We start from the raw sequence: 12,261 nt of genomic DNA, 5'->3' as shown, positions 1-12,261 counted from the left end.
ATTACAAGTTTGTTATTTTTCCTGGGAACTTGGCCATATATAATGACACAATGCGAAGGTTTCCCAATTATTTGAGTTTTTTGAATATTTTATGCCCGTTTCAAAATGCGATCAAAACGGCGGGGATGACCGTTCCTAGCTAGTGGTTAAATCTTAGATTTTTTTTGGTGTTTCTCTGATTAAATAGGTACTTATGTAACTAGAAATTATTTTTGGAAAAAATAAATAACAAACTATGAGGCAGCTGCAGTTCAAATTTGACCCGCTTCCAACTGAATCGGCGGAAATTTGTCTTTTTCATGAGAGGTGGATCAAAACATTTTACACCCAACCATTTTGTCAATTGTGCATTAAATATGTTCAGTATTTTAGAAAATTGATTTGGTCCAATTTTGCAACAATTATTTGGGAGGTCCTTCACAAAAAACCTCCTTTTGGGCACTCGAAAAATGGAAAATGCTTTTTTCGTCCAAAGAAAATGAAAACTTCCTTAGGCAACATTGTTTGCCATTCCAATATGCATCCTTGTGCACAATATGAGATCATTTGAACAAACTATGCCATGAATGTGGCCATAAGATTGATCATTTGGTTTGAAAGCCATTGATCTCCACACGTGATAGCTCGTTTCTGAGAACACTTTTTTAAAATAATTGTCATATTACAAGTTTATTATTTTTCCTGGAAACTTGGTCACATATGATGACACAATGCGAAGGTTTTCCAATTTTTTTATTTTTATTTTTTATGCCCGTTTCAAAATGCGGTCAAAACGGCGGGCTTGACCGTTCCTAGCTAATGGTTGAATCTTGGAAATTTTTTGATGCTTCTCTAATTAAATAGATACTTATGTACCTATAAATGATTTTTGGAAAAATAAATAGCAAACTATGAGGCAGCTACAGTTCAAATTTGACCCGCTTCCTACTGAATCGGCGGGAATTTGTCTTTTTCACCAGAGATGGATCAAAGCTTTTGACATCCAACCATTTAGTCAACTGTGCATTAAATATAGCCTAATATTTTAGAAAAATAATTTGGTACCATTTTGCAACAAATATATGGTAGATTCTTCACAAAAAACCGATTATTAGCACCCTAAAAATTGAAAAATGATTTTTTGTGCAAACAAAATGAAAACCCCTCAAATCAACATTGTTTTTCGTCCCAAGATACGCAAATGCGCAAAATATTGGGCCATTTGAAAAAATTATAAACGGGTAATATGTTGAATGTTTATTCAGTATAAGAGGGTAGTACAAAATATAAGAAAACAGAAGAAAAAACAAAATTACACTAGCTGAATTATGATTGGTGCAATCTGTTGTGGCATGGATCAGTGACATGGCAAACATCCATCCATCGATCCATTCATGCAGCCCACCGCAGTAAACATCCATCTATCGATCCATTCATCCAGCCTTTCTCCCTGTTGCGCGAACCCTAGAGCTCCTATGCACCCACAGCCGCCGCTTCCAACCATCTCCCTCCCTCAGATCTCGATCCGCCGCCGCCCCCAACCCCACCCCCACCGCCACCGTCGACGACCCTCACCATAGACAAGATCGAGCCCATGCCCAGATTCATGAGTGGAGCCCCGCGAAGCTGCCCGCAAACTGTTCCTCTTCCCCAGCCCCGATTCCTCTCCAATCTCCGCCGCCGCCGCCGATCCCCACCCCCACCGGCGACATCGTCTCCCCGTCCCCGACCCCATCCCCACCTCCGGTCGACCTCCCTCCTCATCTCATCCATCCACCCATGGAAACCTCCTTTTCCACGGATCCACCCACCCACCCACGTCCACCCATGGATGGATGGATGGATGGGGCGCACCAGTTCCGGCGACGGCGGCGCCGGATCCGCACCCACCTGCGCGATGGAGGCCGGCCGCATCGGGATCCACCGCCTGCTCTCGGTCTGGTGCGGCACACCGGACCACACCTAAGATTGCTACTGCGGTGGCCGTCGACGACGGCGCATCTCCGACGGGACCTAGATGCCCAAGGTATGTACGAAGTCCTTGACAAGTCTTCCATCTCCTATCATGTACGGCGGGACCTAGACTGATTACATTCATCTCAGGCATGCATCCGTGGTTGGTGACCTCGCGTGCCGCCATTGCCGGAGGCTGGCTGGCTGGATCGACGGGCGTCCGCGGTGCTGGTGTTTGCAGCCTTACATCACAGGTGTGGTTTCTTCCTGTCGTCGTCCCGTACTCGTCCCGTGCTGTTCTAAATTTTCTTGAGGCTTGAGTTTGACATCTCTCGTCGGTGTTGTTTCCATCGCAGGGAAGACGCTTTCTAAAATGTGTGCATGCCAAGATTCCTGCAGTTCCACACTGATTGGTGAGATTACAATTATAAGGGTGGATCGATTAGCATACTCTGCCTACTGAATGCGTCCACATAAACTGCCAGGTTATATAAGGTGCGTCCACATAAACTGATTTCTCACTCAGCTACGTATAATCTGTGTGGTGAAGACTGACAACAGACTGATAGGTTAATATGAACATCAAATAACTTAAACAAGGACATTGTTTGTGTTAACCCACCACTCTTTTATTGAATTTTCCCTGCTGAACCTTACAAGCAACAGCCTTCACAACTCTTTCATACCCAATAACTAGGAAAGAGTGTGGCATCAGCAACAGAGCTTTCCTTGTACCAAATGCATGCACATCACATGGCTGCTCAAGTCCTTCCTTCCTTCTGTCATGGTATAAAAATCTTCTTCAGTTTTGTACATGGTCCTGGTCCTTTGATGACATTAGTCAAAATACACACTGATGGTTAATTATATATATCCACATAGCAAGTATATGGTATTGTCCTATACATTTCACATGGTGGAAGAGACATTACTTACATTCGTACTGAAGTGTTAAAGTATGCATGTTTTGCTTAGTTGAAAAATCTGAGATATCGTACTGAAGAGCATGCGAATGATGTTCACTCTGTTATGCTTCTAAAGCATCTGAATGATGTTCATTGCTGTTTAAATGATGTTCATCTGCTATGGTTTGCTTCAGCTCGTGCGGATGGGAGGTTGGTGCCCGCACGGATCTGGCGTCTCCGACCTCGGCATCCACAAGGAGGAGCGGCGACAATTACATACCCAACCATGGGGCAGCAGCAATTCATGGTTGAGCCTCCCTCTACCTCTCTCACGTTCCCTGATTTTGCTTCTGCTCTAAATTCACTTTCACTTGATTGAATCTAGTGCTACTGCTGTCAGTCCCTAGTCCCTAGTGCTATTGCTCTGAATTCACTTGCATGTTTAACTAAATCATAAAAGAATGAATAGGTGTTGGCTTTAGAGTGCTAGCTCGTATACTCTAGCAGGCAAAGCACGTACGTGCAAGCTAACTTCAACAAAGCAGACTAGTATCTTAATTGATTCTTTGTTAGCTAGCAGTACTCGGACGTGCAGTCTCACGTATACGTACGAGCTTAACAGAGCTAGCTAAGCTAGCGACTGATCGATCTGACTTCTTGCGGCAGACCGTAGCGACTTCATAACTCAGCGAACTGAAAAATGATGGAGATTTTGTGGATAGCCACAGGGGCGTGTTGCTCCTGGCTTTTTTGTATTGCTTTGATCGACTTAGAAAGATTACAATGGCTGGGTGCACTTATGATGCACTTAGTGTGCCACCTCCAGATGACTAACTGACTGACTGTGTATTTGTACTAGCGCGTGGCGACGAAGAAGGAACACACCTAGTGCCCTGGCAGGAACACAGAGTTGCGGAGAGCAGCAGCTCGCAATCGTGGTCAGGGACCGACCGTCTGAGAGTACACCATGGAGACGTGGAGTTTAGTCCAGGTAGTTCCTTGTAATATTTTGGATCTCATTTTTGTTATGATGAATTTATATATAATGATGTTTGATCTGCTTCTGCTTGATTCCTTACTTGTTGTAGGACATTGCAGTCACGTAGATTTTGCTGGTTGTGGCATTGCTTGAATGTGGGTTATTGGATAACTGGAGCTACATAGTATTTCTTCTAATTTACTCCAGGAGACGAAGACCACGCTTCATGAATTCAGGTGCTCTCTCTCATTTTTCTTGTAACAATGTTGCCAAAAAAGGCATTTATCTGGTTGTGACAAAATAAAAGAAAGAAGAAACTTGTAGATAAAATCATTGGAGCTTGTATATCCAAATCCTATAATTATATACTCTCTCTGCTCCCAGGGCGCCACCGAGGTGGTCATGTGGGATCCTCTCGAACAGCTCATGCTCGCTGTCGACTTCGATGGCAGGGTCACCCGCTCCATCGGCCCCCTCTCCGGCGGGATGTACTACTTGGATTTCATCCCCTACGTCAACTCATACACAGAGATCTACATGTACTACTCGGATTAAACTCTGTTCTGCTGTACAATTACACTCGCAAGCTATCTTACCGTATTGTTGGATCTGTTGATCACTGCCTACATGTTAGATCGGTTTGATTTTGAGATGCAGCGAGACTTCGATGTTTCTGAATTCTGATGTGAAAGCATGTCTACGTTAGTTGAACTTTGCACAACTGTTCCTGTAGATCGATGGTGATATCAGCATGCATCCTGCACTTCTATATATTTTTGATGTGAAACACTTATGCATGACTAATTGTTAAGTTGATACAATTTCTTTGGTAGTCAAGCATGGAAATATGTATTAACTTTCCTGAAAATTGAGTTTTTCTTAACTATTCAAGAACTCCCCTCATTATGTGAAACACCTATGCATATGACTAATTCTGCACGGCAATTCTGTTCAATTCTGATTTCTTTGGTAGTCAATTTTGTTCAATTGTGAAACACCTATGCATATGACTGTGAAAGCATGTCTACATCAGTACAACTTTGCATGCATATTTTATTGACTAGATATATACATGTTGAGTCTGTTACTATGTACTGCATATTGTGTAATGGAGTTTGCTTGTATGGTGTTTGTGAAAATGTTTGTATGAAAATAATTGACATTGGTGACAGCGTACATGGCCATTAGAAATGCGGAAGCGTACAGCGGCTGCGGCCGCCCACGCCCTGCTTCTCCTGGTCTCTGTGTACCCTTCCTGCATACTGTCTGTTTGTGATTTGTTCTAGCAAGTATCTGTTCATGAGAAATAAGCTCTCCAGGATTCACTTGACCAACAACTACTTGTTCTAGCATGTTTATTTCAAGCAATTTGTGATTCATGCTGTTTGATGAACCAGTACCCATGTCGGGAGACTAGTAGAACTTGCAAACTTCAGTTTTCTCACCAGTAGTCACTTATCCTGCTGTTCATGTCCATACAACATTTGTATTGGTTCTATGTTACAGCTGCTGCAAACAATTTATTAATGTGTGATGTGGCTCTTTGTCCAGTTCTCTTTCTCTTCTAAAGAAATCCCCTCTGCCTCGCCGCTGAGCTTAGTGTACGTTGAAACTTTTCGTCCATCAAGCGCCGCCTCGCCGCCTCCGGCCGCCCCGATGACGCCCTCGCCTTAATAAATTGTTCCTGAGGTACGCATGCATTTCTGTTGCTATTGCTCGCACTTTGTTCCTGATGTATTCCTTTGACTAATGAACCTAGCAGCATCAAAGTCAAGAATATCCACACCAAAAATGCATTGGCTTGCTGAACCCTTGTGCTGGTTAGAAATGCAAAATTGTGATATTGTGCTGGGAGCACTCTTGCTACAGTCATCAGTTAGATTTCAGCTTTGCATCTTTTCAGGTTTAACTGTTGGTTTACATTGAAACTGTTAAGCAAGTATCAAATTGAGTGCATAGTGTGCAATATGTGTTTAGTAATCTAGTAGCTCATAAGCATCAGACCATATGTTTTCTTATAAGCAAAATATATCGATGGTTGCAAGATAAGTTAAAATATACTAGTGCTACCTTGATTTTTATACTGCTTGCCATTTATTTTCTTCGTTTGATGTTTTATATGCTTCTGATGCATGATCCTTCTAATGCTAGGTAATTTGTCTCTTGGAATTTGGAAGAGGAAGATGATGTAGCGTGGTTGTTATCTATCAATATGCCTTGTGTTCTGGTTGTTCTTCATAGCTAGTTACATTGTATTCTGTACTGGTCTGGTTGTATGAACACTATGAAAATGTGAGAAATAAAAAGCTGATGAGTTGGACCTACTTATGGGTAGAGGCCAAGGCCCAAAACGTAAATAGCCTGCAAAAAGGCTGTGGCCCAAAAAAGAAGTCGACTGTAAAAAGGCTGAGGCCGAGACAGAACTGGACAGTAAAAGTTGTATGTCTAGGAAACCAAAAAGGCCAAACTGTTGGGCTTGGCCCATGTAGCTGATCAAAATCGATACGAAAATAAATAATAAATGGGCTGAATTGTTGGGCTCGGCCTATGTAAAACACCTAATCGGATCGGGCTGAATCATGTCAGTGACCTTTTCAATTGGTCGCAATTTTGCCATGTCAGATTGCCACGTCGGATCCGACGTGGCCTCGGTAGACAGCCAGTGACCAAAACAAAAGGTCATGTGTTCAACGACCTTCTGTTAAAGGTCGCTAATTTCAGTTTACAACCGCTAGTTTTTGACCTTCTGTTTTTGGTCACAAAAAGGTCGCAAATGAAAAACTATGACCTTTCAGCGGCCAATAGTGAGGGTCACAAGTTGACATATTTCTTGTAGTGAATTAATCTGATGAATCTGCAATGTGCTTATTTTTCATGAACTTATTTTACTGATAGCATGCGAACCCTTACTTCACCTGATGACTAACTACCTTATATGTGTTGCAGGGAAACAATGAGAAACATTGAGGTTTACAATCAAGGTTAGCACGTGCATGGTCCGTTGTCTAATAGCACATTATTGTGCAATTGCAGGAACCATTCTAATATTTTGGTTTTTAACAATTTGGTCTTGCACATGTAGGTCCTGCTGTCAGAGGTTTTGACCCACTGTTCGACCCATTTTGCATATGGGGAAATGAGTTATCCATGAATATCAATCAAGTCAAGAAACTCACAAAGATTGTTAGGATAAAGAAATTAGCGACAAAAAACAACAAGATCTTTGTGTGCACAATGAAGAAGACATCAGTTCACTACAAGATGGTACTAACTATTATACCTTGCCTTTTTCATTCCTTTGCCCCATTTCCAGTATAGAGAAGATACTTATGCACATCCTTGTTTTCAGGCCTTTTCAAAGCAGATCACCGATGATTACCTCTCAAACAACCTGTATGGTCAGGAGGCGAGGAAGTTATTCATACAACACCCACGATTCAATATTGAAGTGTTCCTGAAGAGGACGAAGGATGGACGTTCAATCATCCACATGCACTGGCCTAAAGTTACAAAGACCTTCAACATCAATGAAGGCTCAATATTCGCCTTCTGCTTCAGCAGTTTTCCAGATGAGATACATCTGTCAATGTACCGTCTATGATGCTAATTTCGAAAGGTTATAGATGTTGCATGTGAAACTTGGTCCTGGTGTAGTTGTGTAATGGGGTAGCTGAGTGCTGAAGCTATATGATGTTGTACTCTGATGTATTTCAATTATGAAAATGAAATATATTGTGTTCTTAATATGAAACGTCAATTAGATTAATAAATGGATTGTGAATAATTGGATAATTAGCCTGCTAATTGGGTTTTGCTATTGCAAACGGTTGCTGAAAAAATACCATGAGCGATGACCTCAGGCAACGCACACAGTTTCTAGAAATAAATCGTGTTGGATCAATGAACAATCACAGATGACTTTCTCTTGAAAACTGTTTGCGTTAGGCCACCTTGCGCAAACGTTTACCACATAAAACCTGTGTGTGATGGACATCCTTTTCCACACAGTTTCTTTTACAGACCGTGTGTGATACATTCAATAACTCAAACGATTTAACAGGAAAAATTGTGTGTGATGTACCTATGAACGGAAATGTTTTCCTTGGAGCGACTGTGTGGGATGTACTTGCGACCGGAAACAATTTTGCCGTATAATTGTATTTTTTAATTCTACTGTATGTATTTCCATATTTGAGCGCTCACCGGTCGCACACGACCTCATTTTGTCGAGCGTGTGTGCTAGGAGGGCATATCCCCGACGGTTTCTGGGTCGTGTGGGAAGGACCCCCTATCGCGCACACTCACTTGGCGACGGTTCCAAAGGCCGTCGCAGAAAGGGGTTAAAAACCGTTTGTTTAGGAGCTCGCTGTACTAGTGTAAAACCTTTGAACTTCATTATCTCCAAAATAACAGAATGTTCAATAGAGTCAAAGGCATTCTCAAAATCCAGCTTTAGAATGAGGATTGGCCTCTTAGATTGTTGACATTGGTGCAAATACTCCAGAGTCCAACCAATACAATCCTGAATAGTCCTTGATTTAATGAAGCCATATTGATTTTTGTGAATGCATTACATGATGAGCTCTTGAAACCTATTTGCCACAGTCTTTGATAGGAACTTAACTCCCATGCCATTCAAAGACATATGTCTACAATCCCCCTCCCTGAGGAGCCAACCTTTTAGGAATAAAAGTAATATAGGAGGAATTCAGATTGGCTAGGTGAGCAGTGCCATCATAAAACTCTTGAGCAAGAGTATGAAAATCCTTACCAATGATTGGCCAATACTTCTTGAAGAATAAACCATTAAAATCATCAGGGCTAGGAGCCTTGTCCATAGGCATATGTTTGACTACATCATTAATCTCTTCAGTAGTGAATGGCTTTGTTAATGCATCTAGCCCAGGAACTGGTTTGAGTAAGGATTGCAAATCAATCCCCATATTAATTCCCCTAGAGGTGCCCATTCTTCCTTTCAAAGCAGACCAGATGATTCCTTCCATCTGACTATGCTCAGAGATAATAGTGCCATCTTGCACCTGAAGGCTAGCAATGGAGTACCTTCTGAACCTCTTACTAGCCATGGCATGAAAAAACTTGGTGTTTTCCTCACCCACTTTAATATATCTGATGGTACATCTTTTTTTCCAGTATAGAAACTGCAAGTGTAAAAAATGCTCCACATGCAACTTGACAACTTTTCTGTAGTTAAATTCTTGTCTAAACAAGGGCCTCAACTCTTCCAAGTTATCCAAGGTGATCACCACCTTGTTACATTTGTCAATCAGAATTTTGAACTTTGAAATTCCCAATTTCCATTTCTTGAGATCTTGCCTGAGAGTTTTCAGTTTATCAGCAACAGATATATGAGCTTTCCTAAAAGGCTTCTCCCAGGAGTGCTTAACACAATCGTAAAAACCATCCATATTTACCCAATAATTCTCAAACCTAAAAATATTGGATTTTGGAATGTTTGTGTTAATGACAACCACACATGGAACATGATCTGAAGTAGTTCTTGCTAATGGTAGCACCACAGAGAAAGGATAGCAAGTTATCTAGTTGGTTGAGGTGAAAAACCAATCAAGCTGTTCTAAGAGTGGAGCATCCTTCATGTTAGACTAGGTGAAAGACCTGCCTTTCCGAGGTAATTCAAGCAGCCCCAGGTGGCCTATAATCTCATTGAAGATAAAAAATGTCATTGAGATCTCCTCTAGGCTGATTTCTATTTTCTATAGTTCTGATGAAATTAAAATCTCCCAATTGCAACTAATTATCATCAACATGGATATTGAGGTGATACAATCAATTAACAAAATTGTCCCTAGGTTCTACTTGACAAGGCCCATAAACAGATACAAGTGTGCACTATTCATATCTGGAGGTAAAATTGAGCACCACGGCAAAAGGTTGTACCTCCACCAGCATACCAAACAAGACTTAGGAGTTCCAGACCACAAGAATTCCCCCAGAAGCACCCACAGAAGGGGCAAAAGAAAATGTGTCAAACTGTTTAGGACAAAAAGACCTAATATCTCTGATACCAAAAGAACTGCATTTTGTTTCCTGAAAATAGGCCACCACACACTGACTTTCCTCTATTTTTTGCTTAACAGCATGTTGCCTAGCAGGTGAGTTAAGACCTCTCACATTCTAGCACAGTACACTCCATCTTCTAAAAGAGGTGTGATTCATGATAAACAAAATAGAGGAAGCTATAAATGAGCACTACATAATAGTGCTTGAAGGAAACTGCCAAGATTCACCACATCAAATGAAGTGCATAATTATTACATACCAAGATAAATACCAACAGTTCAACCCATAAAACTGGAGGTAAAAGCACTCCATGACACACATAAACAACCAACACATAAACAACCAACTTAGGAGCTTGCCAAGCCCAGCATTCCATGATGAAGTCAGACATTAGAAGAGGAAGGGCAATCTTCAGCAGGATCAGCCATAAGCCGCTCCATAGTTAACTTCTCTGGCGCAATTCCCAGGTCTTCACAAACACGCTGGATTGTATGAATGGGCGTCGGAGGAGGTACATCATGAAGGTTTTCATCCTTCTAGTCGCCATGTCCCAAGTCTTCAGCCTCATCAGAAGGAACTACCACAAAAGGCTTGCACCTGGGCTTCTTTTTCTTTGGTTGGGGAAGTAGCTCCTGGAAGACAAGCTTGAAACCGTCACACTTGATGGATCCCTTGGTGCATCGTCTAACTAGAGATTCCACAAGAGGTGTTGGCGCCAAAGTTTTACGTCGACGGACCTTCTTGTCTTGGCATTAACCAGAGAAGGAAAAGCGCTCCTCGGTCACAACAATTGGCACCTCACCTGAGGAAACAGAGTTGGAACACAAATCTGCAGAGTCTTTAGGTGGAAACAGATTCCTTTCCACAGGCCATGCTCTGATCGGACTGGTAGAAAGAGACTGGACAAACTGCAGCTTGGAGAGAACTTGCACATCATCAAAAGCCAGGGACCAGTTCCTCTTAGAAAGCACAATGGGCTCAAAAGCAATAGTGGGCATTGGCATGGGCTTGGCCTGCAGAGGATATATATTTGTTAATAAATCAATAACTATTTGCATTGGATATATATTTGTTAAATAATTAATATATGTCCAATAATTCTGATCTTTGGTGAAGGGCTTTGGAATAATCCAATTAGTCCCTACAAAAGTTATCAGAAGAAAATAAAATGATTTAGTTTCTAAAACTAAATCAAAACAAATGACAGCAAATAAAAAACAGAAAAGAAATAAAAGAGGGAAGGCCACTGGGCCACTTACCTGGACCTACCTAGCCCAACTCCAGCCGGTGGCCCAGCCCATCAGGCGAAGCGGCTGTCTTCAACCTCTGCCAGTAGGCAGAGGCGTGTCGACGCGCGCGCGATCGCCGTGGCTAGCTCCCTGCCTGCTTCCTCCTTCCCCGGACCCATTCGAGCGCCACAGAGACGCCCAACACCCCCATCACCTCTCCCCTCTCTCCCCTGGACCCCTTCCCCTCCTCTGCTCTCCGCACGGCACCACCGAACACACCCGCCGCTGCCGACGAGCACCACCATGGCCACCGGCCTCCACTCACCTCTCCGACGCGCCCCCGAGCTCCGCTGTGCCGCCCTCATCCTCTCCATCGGCTCATGCGACCGGAAGAGCCCCGACGCGTCGTCCCTGACCTCTCCTTCCTCCTCGAATCGTCGAGATCGACCTCTCCCTGCTCAGTTCCGACCTCCCAGAGCCCACTGAGACGCGTGCTGCAACTCCTGTGAGCTCACGGACCGATCCCCCCTCCTCCCCTTCTCGCACTACTAGGAAAAGGGCTAAAGATAGGACTGACACTAATGGCGCACCAGAGAAGTGGTGCGCCACTACTATATACTAATGGCGCACCAGGTGGAGATACGCCATTAGTGTGGAAGACACTAATGGCGCACCAGGCAAAAGGTGCGCCACTAGTAAAACATTTTTTTTCATTTTTTCAAACATACTAATGGCGCATCCAGGCAAAGTGCGCCATTAGTAGTTAGAACTACTAATGGCGCACCGGTGACAGAGTGCGCCAGTAAATTTTTTTTACTTTTTGGCAAAACTACTAATGGCGCACCGTTGCACAGTGCGCCATTACTAGTTTAAACTAGTAATGGCGCACTGTGCCACGGTGCGCCATTAGTATAATTTTTTTTTACTTTTCTGCAAAACCACTAATGGCGCACCACCTGCAGGTGCGCCATTAGTTACCAGGGTTACTAATGGCGCATTTGCATATGGTGTGCCATTAGTAACTTGGGACCCCAACAAGATATTTTGGACAGCCACACTTACACACTCACTTTCCCCACTTCATTCCCTCCACCTCCTTCTCCAAGCTTTCGGCTGCCTCCTCCTCCTCACCTCATTTCCACCATAGATTCATCAAAATTAAGTGGTGAAATTACCT

General features: G+C 42.9%; 1 long non-coding RNA gene across 3 annotated transcripts; it reads left to right on the top strand.

Moving 5' to 3' along the window:
* The first annotated feature begins 1,438 nt into the window (after nt 1–1,438).
* Nucleotides 1,439–6,140, top strand: LOC123111579 (uncharacterized). Of its 3 annotated transcripts, XR_006454550.1 has the most exons (10): nt 1,439–2,005; nt 2,083–2,186; nt 2,289–2,427; nt 2,630–2,719; nt 3,032–3,144; nt 3,697–3,828; nt 3,926–4,052; nt 4,201–4,355; nt 5,368–5,505; nt 5,968–6,140. It is a non-coding gene; the product is annotated as an uncharacterized lncRNA (long non-coding RNA). The 3 variants fall into 3 exon arrangements; XR_006454551.1 differs by lacking the exon at nt 2,630–2,719 and having other exon boundaries at nt 1,443–2,005; nt 3,936–4,052; XR_006454549.1 differs by lacking the exon at nt 2,630–2,719 and having other exon boundaries at nt 1,448–2,005.
* The last annotated feature ends 6,121 nt before the right edge of the window (nt 6,141–12,261 follow it).

Source organism: Triticum aestivum, chromosome 5B (genome assembly GCF_018294505.1).
Source record: "Triticum aestivum cultivar Chinese Spring chromosome 5B, IWGSC CS RefSeq v2.1, whole genome shotgun sequence".
In the NCBI taxonomy this organism is placed as follows: Eukaryota; Viridiplantae; Streptophyta; class Magnoliopsida; order Poales; family Poaceae; genus Triticum; species Triticum aestivum.
This window is presented reverse-complemented; position numbering and strand designations above follow the sequence as displayed.